Source organism: Macaca fascicularis, chromosome 6 (assembly GCF_037993035.2).
Source record: "Macaca fascicularis isolate 582-1 chromosome 6, T2T-MFA8v1.1".
Lineage (NCBI taxonomy): Eukaryota > Metazoa > Chordata > Mammalia > Primates > Cercopithecidae > Macaca > Macaca fascicularis.
Genome location: NC_088380.1, coordinates 73,086,457 through 73,102,964, shown reverse-complemented (window position 1 = coordinate 73,102,964; position 16,508 = coordinate 73,086,457). Strand labels below are relative to the sequence as shown.

The 16,508-nt window shown below is 35.9% G+C and overlaps 2 long non-coding RNA genes across 4 annotated transcripts in view; one reads left to right on the top strand and one right to left on the bottom strand.

Annotated features, from left to right (window-relative positions):
* Window positions 1-16,508, top strand: part of LOC102145075 (uncharacterized) — a 117,851-nt gene that overhangs the window by 86,141 nt on the left and 15,202 nt on the right. The window lies entirely within an intron of this gene.
* LOC135971303 (uncharacterized) overlaps window positions 1-16,508 on the bottom strand; it is a 32,523-nt gene that overhangs the window by 14,426 nt on the left and 1,589 nt on the right. The gene's annotated exons all lie outside the window — the stretch shown is intronic.

Here is a 16,508-nt window from a genome sequence, read left to right as displayed (position 1 = left end):
ACTATGACCATTTCCTTCCCCATCTCCCACCGCTAGACCCAGTGGCTGGATATGCTTAGGGAAAACAAAACTGTTCACATAACCACTATTTCCAATGGCAAAACTTATATTTTGATTTCTAAGGAAAAATTCCAATGAACTAAACCCTTTTCATCCTTTTGTTCAATTCAATTAATTCAAACCTCTTAGCCTTGGAGGCATCAAAAACTAGTAAAATCCAAAATAAAGAGCTACAGAAAACAAACACTGAGGGCGGGGGGGTGCTGTCTTCCTGGTGTCACTATAAGCTAGGGAGCATCTAGTCTTTGGAAGAGAAAAAATGTTGCAGTCAGCCAAGGCTGTTTCTTGCTGTCTGATATTTGACATTATCCTTTCCTTTTCCACCTTTCATAGCAGACCAAATTCAAATTCACTAAATTCTAATTTATCAAATAGACTCCCCTGCAAATTTAAAGATGAGTTCAAGTATTGGATAACACTTAATGTTTGGTTTTTGTTTTTGTATTCTTGAATCATACCCTAGACTGCAACTATCCCTTCTACCTATTCAATTCCAAAATCTAAGTGTTTCCAGAGTGGGTACAAGTAGAGAAGACAAAAATTGAGCTTCAGATACATGAAAAAGAAAAGCAATTCTAAATTTTGCTACTCAGGTACATGCTAGGACTCCCACAAGGCCATAGGAAGACAAGCTAATGATTCTCAAGGAATTTCTCTTTTGGTTGTCATTCCTGATCTTATAGTAACTGTGACTAATTTTGCAAGAAGAGAAGATATGGCATGGTAAAATCTTCATCCTCATAAAAGGATGTGTTACTTAGTAGATGTAATACAAGCAGACACTAACATTATTCACTGTTTTTAATCATCTGATATACACTGTTATCTGAGAAAGACAATTTAACTGAATGCCTGGAGGACAAATGGAGCTGATCTGGGGAGTAGAGTAAGAGGGAAGGAGTGGGGCTCCCACCCAGAGTGCAGAGGGGTGTGTGATGTAACCTCAAGAAGGAAGATTGAAGATTGGTTGGTCAGGGTTTCAATTTATTAGATTTCTTAGGCATTTTTGAGTTTTGAACATTCTAGCAGATTCTTTCATTGTCTTTACCATTAAGTTTTCTTTCTTATATATCTCCTTTCCTTACTTTTAGCTTTCCTCTATTTCAAAATAATTAATAGTACTCAGACCTCCTACACAATGGTTCTCAAATAGATTCTACACTAAGTTAAGAATACGATATGAAAAGAGGAGACAGAGGAAGAGTCAATTAAATAACAATAGCCTAGAATAACTGCTATTTTAAGGATAAGTAATTCAAAAGCCTGGAATTACTCAAAAGAGGCAGCCCCTGAGGAAATATAGAACATAATCCATAAAAAGTAATTAAAACCTTCCTGGTGTACTCCAAAGTGGTCAGAAGAATTCAATTACAAACTTCATAGTTATATTATGAAGATTTACACCAAAGCTAGAAGCAAGAAGTGACCAAGCCAGGAAAGACTTAATCACAGAGGATCTTAATTACGTCTTCCCCAAGGAATCAATACTCTCCTCTTTCACAAAACCATTTTTCGTCATTTCTGAATAGTATTTACATTAACTTTTTCAAATGCCCTATAAAGTTCCCAAGAGACACCAATGGGGAGTGGTGAAACTGTCATGTTCAGATTTTCAATGAGGGAAGATAATGGGAGTATCCATATCTAGAGTGCTCAATTGTCATCAAAACATCAGTCAGAGTATACATCCAGTAAAACACACTGTGCCTGGTTGTATGAGCAAGATGAACAGCTCTTAACACAATGACACTTCGTATAAGCCCATTCTCATGCTGTTATGAAGAAACACCCAAGACTGGGTAACTTATTAAGAAAGAGGTTTAATTGACTCAAAGTTCCACATGGCTGGGGAAGCCTCAGGACACTTAGCAATCATGGCAGAAGGCACCTCTTCCCAGAGCAGAAGGAGAGAGAATGAGTGCCAAGCAAAGAGGGAAGCCCCTTATAAAACTATCAGATCTTGTGAGAACTCACTTACTATCACGAGAACGGCATGGGAGAAACCACCCTTTGGTTCAATTATCTCCACCTGGTCCCACCTTTGACACATGGGGATCATGACAATTCAAGGTGAGATTTGGGTGGGGTCACAGAGCCAAGCCATATCACACTTGGGATTGTCCATAAGGCCTAATTCATCCTAGAATAACTAATCTACAAATTTAGGGTTCTGCTCACCTCTAATCAAGCCTTAGATTTGAGGCATTAGAAGTAAAAGTCAATTAAACAACAAAGACAATGACATTGTTTTCAGAAAGCTTCTTTTGCAATACAGGACTTACTCCTGTATTGCAGAGAAGACAAGTCTTATTCCCTTACCAAAGACAATAATTCTAAGGATGTTTTGGCTTCAAGTGGGAAAAAACACAGATGCAACTGCCTTAATCAATTAGAAAATTTACATTTTTACATATCAAGAAGTGTACATTCAGAGGCCTTCTAGACACATACCAAACTGGGTTCTGGTTTGCAGCTCTGCAAACTACAACCCACAGGCCAAATCTGGCCTACTACTTTTCTTTCTAAATAAAGTTTTATTGGAACACGGCCAAGACCATTCATTAATGTATTGTTTATATAATACACAGCCAAGGACATTCATTTATGTATTATTCTGTGCTGCAACAAGAGAGATGAGTAGTTGTGACACGGATCATATGGCCCACAGAGCCTAAAATATTTATTATCTGGACCTTTGCAGAAAAATAGTTGCTAACCCCTGCTATATCTCTATCTTCCTGTAACGCTCTAGGCTTTGCTCTCACTCACGTATTGGCTCTGTGCCCTGTCTTTGTACCCACTCCAGGTCAAAGGTGTCACTATGCAAGCCTGACAATATTTCTAGAGAGAATATAAGCCATATTTTTCTTGCGTCTTCTTGTAAGAACAAGGAAGCTTTTCCTAGAAGCCCATAGAACACTTTCATTCACATAGCTTTGGCCCAAAACATACCACAAGGCAGTACATGAACCAGTTATTGGCAAGGCAACTGAAATTGCCATGACTGGTTAGACCAATCAGAATCTTCTCTCTGGTATCGAGGGTTGGTCAGCCTCTCCTGAAGCGAATGGCCAACGTGCCAAGGATAAATGCCTAAACCAAATTAAGAGTCTCTTGAAGCAGAGGAAAGCAAGGAGAATGAATGTTGATTACTCCCCAAGGGTTGAGTTCTAGGAAAGATGAAAGAGTTGAGCTTGACCTGGATGCCTAGATCTTTCCCCTATATATTTACAATGGAAAATGCTAACAAGAAAGTACTGAAAGGCATGAAGAGGACTCTAAAAAGGAACTATTGAGGGAATATATGCACCTATTTTGAGGTTTTCTACAATCAGCCCCACCAGTGTCCAAAATAACAAATGCCTTATTGTCACATGGACCTACTGTAAAAACAAAAGTCATAAACTCCTTGGAAGAACAGAGGAAGAAAAAGAGAAGAACCAAGGTGTCGTCCTCCCGGAGAAAATTTACCAGAGTAATTCTCTGAACTCTTGTACTTCACAACTGTGTGACACTTATATTGAATACAAGGTATAATGCAGATCCAAATGACTTCTGCAAACTGTTGTTAGAAAAGAGCTCATAGGTATCCTTTCCACCCACCACAAATCAATAAACACTCATTACTCTGCAATATGTAAAAATATAAAATTATCATAGCATAAGTGAGATCTATAGTTCATGTTTTTATTTCCATGGGAAGACTTTACATAATTTCAATAAGGGAAATAATTTTTAAACATTTCCCATGTGTAGTTCCTTCCTGATACAAGAGAGTACATGGCAAGTGATTTAAGAAAGGCGAATCTGGACAGATGGCAGTATATTCTCTCAGTTGAATAATTTCATGAGTCTGACCTTTAATAACATGTATATTTGATACAACCCATTTAGCACTCAAAAGTACATTGTTATATCTTATTAACGTTTTCATTAAATTACAGGTTCCTTAACAGGTTGTGTTTTCCCCCGGTGTAGATATTTTGTTTCCTCCTGATGTATCCTACCCATAATACATGTTCAGTATAAACTGAATACAGAGCTCTACCTTTTTTTTTTTAATGATCCACAGTTTTAAAAAGATTTGTGTTCCAAACTGTTATTTGTAAACTTGAACTTGAAATTCAAGTCCATTTTCCTCCTAAAACAATGTTAGAGGTATTAGTTAGGTCTCTAGCACAGCCTGTGAAAGACTTTAACAAATAATGTAGCTAACATTGGTTACCTTTACAACACAAAGCAGCAGAAAACCATATTCGTAAAAGGTTGCAATTGCCACTTTATAAGTTCGTGATTTAAAACCATAAAGAGTGCCTTTGAAGAGTAAAAGCATTCAGTGGTCATCATAACAAGGAGAGCCTCCACAGTAAAAACCACACAACAGGAGGACATACGTTCTAGCCCAAAACGCCACTCTCTTTCACAATCACTAGCATCAAAAATATTATCTGTTTGTGTGTATATCAGGATATGCTGAAAAATCACACCAGCACACTAGCAGTTTTCATCTTAAGAACAGTGAAATCAGTTCAAATAAATTATTAATTTTATTGTGACTCCTTTGCCAAGAAAAAGTCCACATCAGTTGCATTGCAGAAAGGAAAAGATAGCGTCAAGAGAAAAAACAGAGCATGATGAGAAACATTTATCAATTTATCAATTAGTGAGGACAATAGTTTTCAAAGTATTGGCACACCCACCAACATTATACCAACTATAAATATTTGAGTTTACTCTGGTTTTAAGTCCTGCTTCTACAGTCTTTTGTTAAAAGGCTTCTCAATCTTAGGATCAAGTCTCATGACTACCCAACCAATTTTCTCTCTTCTCTTGGCTATATATCTGTTATAGGTAAAGAAATAACTATAATATTTCATTCTTTGCCTCTGATTATCAACTCAAAACCAGTTCTTAAAGTAAAATTTAAGTCATCATGCTGAAGGAGAGTTGCTTACTCCCTGCAGCTCTCCTGCAGTCTTATAATTAACATAATTAGCCAACTGTGGCTAAATGGGGAAATCATATAATTTGCTTTCCATGAACATGCCCTGGGCTGCCTCATCATTCTTCCCACTAATGGAGAAAGCAGAGATTTGGTAAACCTTGCTCTTCAATTGGATTCAAAGCAGAGAGTTCATTTCCAATTACTTATACTTTAAAAGTAGCTCAGGGTTGATTCTTTATTCACCAATATGTCTAATTAAAACACACAAAACATAATTACTGTCTAGGTGATATTTTATCTAAGCACAAATTCTTTGCAATCACCATATTAAAAGCAATAAACAAATTGAATAATAAAGAGTGTATTGTTTTTGTAAAAGTGACGCCTGCTGACAAATAAATCAAGTTATAACAGGTAATTTTGAAAATCACCACAACTTCTCAAATTGACATTAATGTTCAATAGACAACTTTCTAGGTGTCTCTGCAGGCATATGGACAAATAAAAGATTGTCAAAGCCATATACATCAAGCTCATAGTTAACATCATACTCGATAGTGAAGAAGTTAAATTGTCTCTGTTTACAGATGACATTTGTGTGTCTGGCTTTTTGTATGTCAGGATATTCTGAAAAAACCATACCAGTCACTAACAGTTTTTATCTGAAAAACAGTGATACAATTCAAATAAATTAATATTTTCACTTTGTTTCATTTTCTTTTTTCTTTTAGGTATAGAAAACTCTCCTTTCTTTTGTTTGTTTGGTTTTTATTATACTTTAAGTTCTAGGGTACATGTGCACAACATGCAGGTTTGTTACATATGTATACATGCGCCATGTTGGTGTGCTGCACCCATTAACACGTAATTTGCATTAGGTACATCTCCTAAGGCTATCCCTCCCCTCTCCCCCCTCCCCTCACCCCACTACAGGCCCCAGTGTGTGATGTTCCCCTTCCTGTGTCCAAGTGTTCTCATTATTCAATTCCCACCTATGAGTGAGAAAAGGCGGTGTTTGGTTTTTTGTCCTTGCAATAGTTTGCTGAGAATGATGGTTTCCAGCTGCATCCATGTCCCTACAAAGGACATGAACTTATCCTCTTTTATGACTGCATAGTATTCCATGGTGTATATGTGCCACATTTTCTTAATCCAGTCTGTCACTGATGGACATTTGGGTTGGTTCCAAGTCTTTGCTATCGTGAATAGTGCCACAATAAACATAAGTGTGCATGTGTCTTTATAGCAGCATGATTTATAATCCTTTGGGTATATACCCAGTAATGGGATGGCTGGGTCAAATGGTATTTCTAGTTCTAGATCCTTGAGGAATTGCCACACTGTCTTCCACAATGGTTGAACTAGTTTAAAGTCCCACTAACAGTGTAAAAGTGTTCCTATTTCTCCACATCCTCTCCAGCACCTGTTGTTTCCTGACTTTTTCATGATCTCCATTCTAACTGGTGTGAGATGGTATCTCATTGTGGTTTCGATTTGCATTTCTCTGATGGCCAGTGATGATGAGCATTTTTTCATGTGTCTGTTGCCTACATAAATGTCTTCTTTTGAGAAATGTCTGTTCATATCCGTTGCCCAGGTTTTGATGGGGTTGTTTTCTTCTTGTAAATTTGTTTGAGTTCTTTGTAGGTTCTGGATATTAGCCCTTTGTCAGATGAGTAGATTGCAAAATCTTTCTCCCGTTCTGTAGGTTGCCTGTTCATTCTGATGGTAGTTTCTTTTGCTGTGCAGAAGCTCTTTAGTTTAATTAGATCCCATTTGTCAATTTTGGCTTTTGTTGCCATTGCTTTTGGTGTTTTAGACATGAAGTCCTTGCCCATGCCTATGTCCTGAATGGTATTGCCTAGGTTTTCCTCTAGGGTTTTTATGGTTTTAGGTCTAACATTTAAGTCTTAAACCATCTTGAATTCTACACCTCTCATGTCTCTTCACTGTGCCAGACTAGAGTCAAGTTCAACAGGGTCTTCTTTCCCTGCTGATTCTGCCAAACCTGTTCCCTTGGCTGTGGTTTTGCTGGATATTAGGTAGGGACAGTGGGAATCTCGTTCATCCATTCATGCACGTCACTAATTAGATGATGAGGCATTTGGCTACCTTAAGAAAATCATAGTTACTCCCGCCATTTACCCGTGCTTCATTGAATTTCTTCACTTTGACATTCAGAGCACTGGACAGAAATCACATCGCGTCAACATCCACTGCCGGCCTTCGCGAACTCTCATTTCTTTAATATATAGAAAACCCTAAAGACTCCCACAAAACAACTATTAGAACTAATAAATTAATTCAGTAAAGTTGCAGGACACAAAATCAACATACAAAATCAGTAATATTTCTATACACTAACAACACACTATCTGAAAAATAAATTAAGAAAACAATTTCATTTATAATAGCTACAAAAAATACTTAAGAATACATTTAATCAAAAAGATGAAAGATATGTACACTGAAAACCATAAAACACTGATGAAAGAAATAGATAAACACAAATAAAAAGAAAGATATCTCAGGTTCATAGATTGGAATAACTAATATTGTTCAAATGTCCATACTACCCAAAGTAATCTATATATTGAATGCAATCATTGTCAAAATGCCAATGGCATTTTTACAGAAATAATAAAAGCTATCCTAAAATTTGTATTGGATAACCACAAAACAACCTAATAGCCAAAGCTATCTTGAGTAAAAAAAGATCAAAATGGAGGCACCATACTACCTGATTTGAAAAACTACTACAAAGCTATAGTAAGTAAAATAACATGGTTACTAACATAAAAACAGACACAGAGACCAATGAAACAAAAGAGAAACGCCAGAAATAAATCAATACATTTAGTCAATTGATTTTCAACCAAGATAAGAAGAATACAAAATGGGGAAAGGATAGTCTCGTCAATCAATGGCGCTAGAAAAACTGGATATCCACATGCAGAAGAATGAAATGAGACACCCTTCTCACACTATATACAAAAATCAACTCCAACCGGATTAAAGACTTAAATGTAAGACCTAAAATTAAAACTATTTCAAGAAAACATAGGAGAAAATCTCCATGACATTTGTTAGCACAAAGATTTTTTTTAATATGATGCCAAAAGCATAGGCAACAAAAGCAAAATAGTCTAATAAGAGTACGTCAAACTAAAAAGCCTCTGTTCAACCAAGGAATTAATCAGCAGAGTGAAGAGACAGCCTACAAAATGGGAGAATATATTTGCAACTACAGCTAATAAAGGGTTAATATCCAGAATGCATAAGGAACTCAAACAACTCAATAGCAACAAAGCAAATAACCCTATAAAGAGACCTGAGCAGACATTTCTCAAAAGAAGATACACAAATGGCCAAATATAAGAAAAATGCTCAACTTCACTAATCATTAGAGAAATGCAAATTAAAACCACAATGAGATATCACCTCACACCTATTAGAATGGCTATTACTAAAAAGACAAAAAGTAACAAGTGTTGGCAAGAATGCAAAGAAAAGAGAATCTTTGTCCACTGTTGCTAGGAATGTAAACAAGTATGGCCATAATGGAAGACATTATGGAGGATCCTCAAAATAATTAAAAATAGAACTACCATACAACCCATCAATCCCACTTTAGTGTATATCCAAAGGAATTAAAACCAGTTGTCAAAGAGATATCTGCACTACCATGTTCATTGCATTATTCACAATAGCCAAGATATGGAATCAACCTACGTTTTCACTAGTGGAGGAATAAACAAAGAAAATGTGATGCACACACACACACACACACACACACACACACAAATACTATTCTGCATTACAAAAGAAGAAAATCTTGCCATTTGCAACAACATTGATGAACTTGGAGGACATCATGTTAAGTGAAATAAACCAGGCACAGAAAGACAAATATCATAGAATCTTATGTGTGGAGTGTTAAAAAAGTCAAACTCATAGAAACAGTAAAATGGAGATTACTAGAGGCTGGGGGATGGAAGTAAAAGGACACCAAATTTCAGTTAGAAGAAATAAGTTCAAGAGATCTATTGTACATCATGGTAACTAGATTTAATTACAATACATTATATATTTGAAAATTGCCAAAAGAGTAGATTTTAAGTGTTCTCACTACAAAGAAACAAGCATGTGAGGTAATCCATATGTTAAATAGCTTAATATAACTATTCCACAATGTGTCTGTGTGTATATGTGTATATTACATAAACATCATGTCATACACCATATATATGTATACACACACACACACACACACACATACACACACTCTTTTACTTGTCAATTAGCAAAAATAAATAATTTTTAAAAGATGTAGTTTTGGGCTGTGGCCCATGACAGCTTTATCAGTCTCCTTTGAGTAGGAGGGCCCACCTTTGAGTAGGAGGGCTCACCCTTTAGTGGGGGCTTTTTCACCTTGGTACCAAGGCTATTTTGAACTGGATAATTCTTTGTTGTGGGGGTTGTCCTGTGCTTTTCAGGATGTTTAGCAGCATCCCTAGATTCTGCCCACTAGATGCCAGTAGCACCCTCACACCCCTGCCAAGTTATGACAAACAAAAATGTCTCCAAACATAGTCAAACATCCCCTGAGGAGTAAAATCATCCCCAGGTGAAAATCAGTTTTCAAGTAATGAGACTGGTTTTGGTGTTTCTTCTCGGCAGGACAATTTCGGGCCCCAGTATGCCAGAGGAGCTGAACTCCAGGTTGCCACTTCCTGCTTCCAAAGTAGAATTCAGAAAGATGTGGCTTCAGCCTCATGCACTGATTCTCATTCATCTCTATACATGTGGGGGTCAAGGAGATACTCCTCTTGTTTTGAATGACAGCTATGTCTGGTTGGTTTTCTTCTTTAAACTTTCTATCTATCATTGCTACATGTTTGAAGTAGAGGAGGGATGTTAAGGTGTGAACTTAGGAAGCCAAATGGACTGGAAGTCAGTAAGTCCAAATCTAATCTTTTGTTTTGTTTCAAACTAAGTTTTCCCCTTCATTAGTCATTAGAGTTTTTAATGTCCAGGAAATCAGAATGTGTTTGAATTTCTACAGCCTTGCTAGCTAGAAGCAAATTATACTTATAAATATCAATTTACTAACAAGAAAAATGTGATTTATTTTAATAGGGAATAAGAGCAGCAGCAGAAATGACAGCTACACCAATCAGCATGCATTGAACACTTCATATTGATGCCAGGGAAACACGTTATCTCATTTAATTCTAAGAAGAGTCCCAAGATGAAGATAATATTTTAAAGTTAATGAAGCAGAAGTTTAGAGGTATCCCTAGTTATCAGTCAATTCAGTGAAGAAGCCAGGATTCAAATCTAATTTTAAATCGTGGGCTGTTAACAATTTTCCTCTATAGCCTCCCTACAGTACTCTACGTAGCATGAATAATTAATGATGAGATCGTCGTTGGTTAGTGATCTTTAACGCACATACCTTGATGCAAAACAGCGTCACTACCACCACTACTTCCATGTCAACCACCACCTCCACCACGTTCTATCTCCATTGCCACCATTACTATTTACTGAGGACTCATGACCGTAAGCTAATATTAGGGTCTGGGGATGGAGCTTGCCTCCTCTCTCTCAAAAATCAGCTTCATGAAAGCAGAAAAAAAAAACAATGGGCAGATGGGATTTACAGACAAAGAACATTTTATTAAACTAGATCCATATTATATAGTATACTTTTGAATAAAAACTTGAATTTGATTTTACTTGAATGTAACAGAAGAAAACAAAGACTGAAGAAATAGCTACACTTCAGACAGATTCTTCCAATTAAAAATGTAATACATAAAACCTTTAAGAATTAGAAAAATTTTAACTTTAGTCAATACTCATTGACACCCTGTAAGAGAAAAAGTTTTAATCTCACATTTTTTCCTCCTTATCTTCCTTCACATCTTGTTTTTCGTTAGTTACATTATTTTTATATGCTCAATGTTTCTACCATCTTGATTCAGTTCTACAATCAAAATTCTCACAATTGTTGCCAGTTTAAAAGTGAAAAAGATTTAAAGCATAATGTTAGTTCTATTACAACAACCTTTCCATTTGTTCTTTGTTTGATTCACCTCTTGGTTGGCTGAATTTCATAGTATAGAATATTATTCAAGAAGAACTCTATTTTCCTGAATTATTTTATTTTCAAGGAGGTCAGTCTGTTGCCTTTAGACCTGAAAGACAATTTGATCTGATACATGAATTTTACTTCTTACTCATTTCCCTTGAACTTTCTAGAGAATATTAAACTGTCTTATATTACTTATTACTGCTATGGAGAAGGTATTTGGAATTAGGATACTAAAAAAAATCATAAATATCTTCTATAATTTAAAAATGTTTAAAACAGAAGATAAACATTACTAAAATTTGCAGGTGGGCAGCAACAGAATCTTATTAAAGAGAATAGAAAACATAATTTTTTGCACCCATATCTTCCCCAAATTATTCATTCAACTGTATAAAAATATTTACTCAATGCCAACTATATGCTATATGAGGTGATGAACATCTGGCAATTCCAAAGTTATATCCTTACCTGTAAAATGGAGATTCAACAATATCTACCACATGATTACTCTATTAAATAAGAAAATATGCATACCAGTTAGGTGCTTAACACAATTGCTCAGTAAACTGTATATGCATTTATACATGTACCGTGATTTGGTAGCAAATGTTTAATAACTAGCTGGGGACAGGGGTATCTGATTTATAACATTTACTAATTTACATGGTTTAAATTATCTTACTATTCCAAGCTCCCAATATAATTTTGTTAAGCAGGTTGCTAGGAAGAGATGGGCATATTCAGAGCACTATCTAGCATTAGGAAAGGAGAAAACAAAAGCTAGAGTGAGTGAGAGAGAAACTTCAGGGCTTGAGTTTTATAGGAAATGAGATGTGAGAGATACAATCTCTCAAATACAGGACAATATAAATTCTAGGAGTAAAAAATAAATAATAAGAGATTTATAGGAATTTATAATAAGAGACTATCACATGGAAACCTAGTTAAGGGACATTTTTGAAAAGGTGACTTTTGGGCTGATTACTAAAGAATGAGCAGGTATTTTCAGTCAAAGGTGGGGAAAGGTGTCCCAGGAATTGAAATCTAGGCCCATGAGATGGGCAAAAAGCATTTTTCAAAAATTAAGAACTAAGAACCTATCATGAGCAAAGAAAGAAGCAAAACATGAGGCCAGAGAAGCAGGTGAGAGTCAGATCCCACAGAACCTCGTGCACCAGCGACATAAACAAGTTTGGATTTGATTCTAAGTTCAATAAGACGTCATTGCAAACTTCAAACAGAAGAGAAATTCCCTTCTGCAGTGTGGAAAAAGAATTTAGAACAAAAGTAAGGACGATGAAGAATTATTAGAAAAATAAGGAACAATTAGGATGCTCAAGGCAGGAAGCTGTGAAAATATTTGCAGGAGAAATGTGACTGTGAGTTGAGCCAGTATAGGGATGAAAAAGATGGAGAGACACAGAGAGATTCAAAATATGCTTAAAGAAATCATCAGGATATGGGGATTGAGGGAGAAAGAGATGTCAAAGATGACTTCCAACTTCTGGCTTATACAACTGGGTTGATAGAAGTGCCATCTATGGAGAGAAGGAAAGCTATGGAGCATCTTTGGAGAAAAGATTATGTTTGAGATGCCCATGGTACCTTCAAATGAATTTTAGAATAGACTTTTGAATATGTGGTCTGGTCTCCGTTTGAACCTGAAATTGAAATTTGGGATTTATCTATATAGAGCTAGTATTTAAACAATGATATAGATGAAAATGCCTAGAGGAAGAGTATGAGTTGAACCAGAAAGGGGCCCAGGACTCAGTCTGTAGCTCCAGTTATTGACTGGTAAGGAAAGGAGGCACCACCAAAGGAGACTGGGAAAGAGCAGTCAGAAGACAAGGAAGGATTCGAAAAAGAGTGGCATTATGAAGACAGAGAAAAAAAATTCGAAGAAAGGGAATAGGTAACCATTGAGAGGTCATAGAAAATGACTAAAATGTCCACTGGATTTAGCAACTTGGGAAGTTATTGATAACTTTAGTGAAAAATGTTTCTGGGTTGGAACTGAGGTACAGAGAATGATCCTACCACATGATTCCTCTGCTTTTGAATATAAACTCAGGCCACCAAGATGGCCTGGATCTCTTGAGGATTTGTTCAGTTAATTGATACAAAGGGTCACATGTGATATCTGCCACAAAGATGTAGGAATTTATGTTCTTGGAATGAGCTGCATTCTCATGCGATTTATACATCCTTCAGCTAAGAAAAAGTTTAAAACTTCCATTGAGTACAATAAATAAATAATGAGTGATCTTCGAAGACATATTATCCAGCAACCTTCACAGGGCTCCTTTCACAATGGATATGTGCAATTAGGAGATAGGGTGGAGGAGAAAATTCTGATAAATCATCACATAACATTGATTTTACCAGTCAGAGAAGTGTGAGAAAGCACTGGATTTAAAACAGTGTAAAACAGATACGGAGTTTCTTGTTTGCTGGCTATAGGGCAGTGATGGTGGGTTTTGTTGTTTTGTTATCATTGTCATTTGCTTTGCTAATGAATAAAATGATCTTTTAAAACTAAGTCCGTCTATAACTGGCATAGTAAAATGTACTATTTTTTCTCTAAAGCATAGGTGTCATGTTTCTAGGAAAACAGTTTCAGATACATGTGCTATGTTCTCAAGTTCTTCTCACTGAAGAGGAAAGATTAAACAAATTATGATTATTTTTTCTCAGAGCAAATATTTTGCATCCTACACTAACTAAGAATCACTATTGGTCAATTTCAGGCATTTCCTCTCTGATTTTTTTTAAAAGACCATTTGACAGATTGATTTTTTTCTTCTTATGGTTAGTTGTTTAAAATCCATACTTTATAAGTCTATTTTTTCTTTTTACAGTTGAATCTACCATTGTAAATTAAAAATCTTTAAGTAACTAGAAAAATATAAGAGAAAAATATGCTCTTGCTAAATTTATATATTTTATCAAATAAAAATGTATATTAAATTATAGATTTTTCTACACTGGGCTGCACATAGAGATCCTGCTTATACTACCATTATGAAAATTTAGGGTTGAGAAATTTAGAAGTTGAGAAAAAACGTAGAGATCTTCCAAGCCAACTGATAATCACAGAAAATTAACTGTTCTGCATAACGTTTTTAAAATGAAGTCTGTACCATATTTAGTTACAAATTTCTAACCAGAGACATATGGTGAATATCAGAAATGACCTCTTGTCCTTTCGAAAAAACAAGATTTGAACACTATATTGTGGGAATTTCTCTTCTGAGGATACAAGAATTCTAAGGGATAGCCCTGTCCTTAATGCACATATTAACCAGACAGCAAATGAGGAAAGAGTGGTGAGTGGGAACAAATGGGGAGATCAGTCAAGCAAGCTTTGCTATAATCCAGGCATGAGAAGGGTAGGGTCTGTGGGTGGTGGTGGTGGGAAATAACAAATGAGAATGAGGTCAGTGGGATAGGGCCTGAATGATAGGGATGTATGTTAAGGATGAGAAGGAAAGGAAGACATGAAGGCATGAAGACTAAAGTTTTGAGTTGCAGTAAGAGTGGCGGCACATTGAAAAAAAATATGGAAATCTAGAGTAGGATATAATTTTAAGAGCAAAAGATGAGTTCAATTTTAAGTGGGAAGACTACCAAGTCATCAGGAAGAAAGAGAAGTGAAATTGAAGCTTAGGAAAGAACCATGCTCAGAGGATAGTTGTGTAAGTCTCCCACATAGAGGTGGCGGTCACATCAGAAATGGATAGGCAGTGTGAGATCAGAAATGGATAGGCAGTGTGAGATCAGAAATGGATAGGCAGTGTGAGATCAGAAATGGATAGGGAGTGTGAGGGCAGAAATGAAGAAAGAAAAGAGCAAACAACTCTGCCAGATGTACCTAAGGAAACACATTATTTTAATGGGTAGCAAATGGAAGTTAATTTGACATAAGAGATCCCTCAGCAATGAAGTATGGGTTCATTTATATTTTTAAATACAGATAAAAATGCTTAGAATCTCACAACTCTGTATTAAAAAGCAGCTTTACATTCTACTAGTAGAACTTTCAAAATGAAGACAACAAAATGAAAATAAATAAGACACAAAAGGCTAGGTCTGAAAATAGAATCAGTAAATACAGTTCATCAAAATTCTTTACCCAAAGCAAATTCAAGTAATTCCAAATTTACTTGATTTTGTAAGGTGAGCATTAATTTGCAAATGTTCACATATTGACATACCCGCTATACTCACTGTCACTGGTCGCAGACTTGACTGGATCACTGAATGAAATTGTCACCAATTCACCACTGCTAATTGGAAATCTCTTCTATGCTACAGAACTCATTTTATTTTAATTGCATATGGTAATATCAGTAGCCTCAACTTAATACCATTAACACAATTGTGAAAAACAGATTTAAATTCCAATTTCTGTGGTAGAAGTTCTTTCTTCTCACTGGATTTCATACAAATTACATTTTATCTTTCATTGTGAAAAAAAATAGGTCCCTAAATGAAATAAAGTCATGTACAAACAAAATGTACTTTCAAATATCAAATGAGAATGATAACATTTTTTAAAAGCTATCCATTTCAATAATGACAATGGACACAACATTACTAACAAATCCATACTGCAATAAGTCATGAACTGTATGCACCATAAGCCATGCTTGCAGTGTGGTATCAAAAGATACAGGCAGTCTGGCATACTGTCTGCCTAATCTGCTTTGGGGGCAGCAGGAATTTGAGCTGAACAGTATTTCTGTTCTTTTCTATTTCCCTTATGGGATCTTCAAATTACAGAACAAAGATATAATAAGTAATTCATTTATTTATACATTTTCTACCAAGTATTTTTCTCCCTAATCCACTTTAATGAACAGCTCTTCTAGGGAAAAGAAAGCTGACCATCTGGCAGACATAACCCAAATACTTATTTTAGTCAGAGTAATTGAATATGAGGATGTGATGGGGAGAATGAGATTTTGCTGAACAGAGCTGATCCTAGTCAGCAATTCCTGGCTAATCAGCAGCTAATCCCACATTGGCTGCATGAAACCTGAACCTAGGAAAAACTCTTAAGCTTCTCTCTCTCAAGCATCCAAGAGTCACCTTCTAGAGACAATGACTTCATCTAAAGAGGCAAGCTGGGCTCTTTATACCATCCAGCCGTACTGGGCCTGTAAACTTAGTCCAAGTTAAGCTGCTTGTCTGGGTGATCCCAGCCTTCTCTGCATGCTCCTTGTACTAACCTTATACTTGACTTTAAACTGTTATGTCTACCATTTTCCTACAAACAATGCTACTCTCTTCCAGCCAAGAGTAATTTTCAAGTCTTATTTTTATGACGAGAACATAAATTCTGGGGGAAAACAGACGGCATTGAATTCTCCTAAAGCAAATGCTTTTCTAGTAAATGTA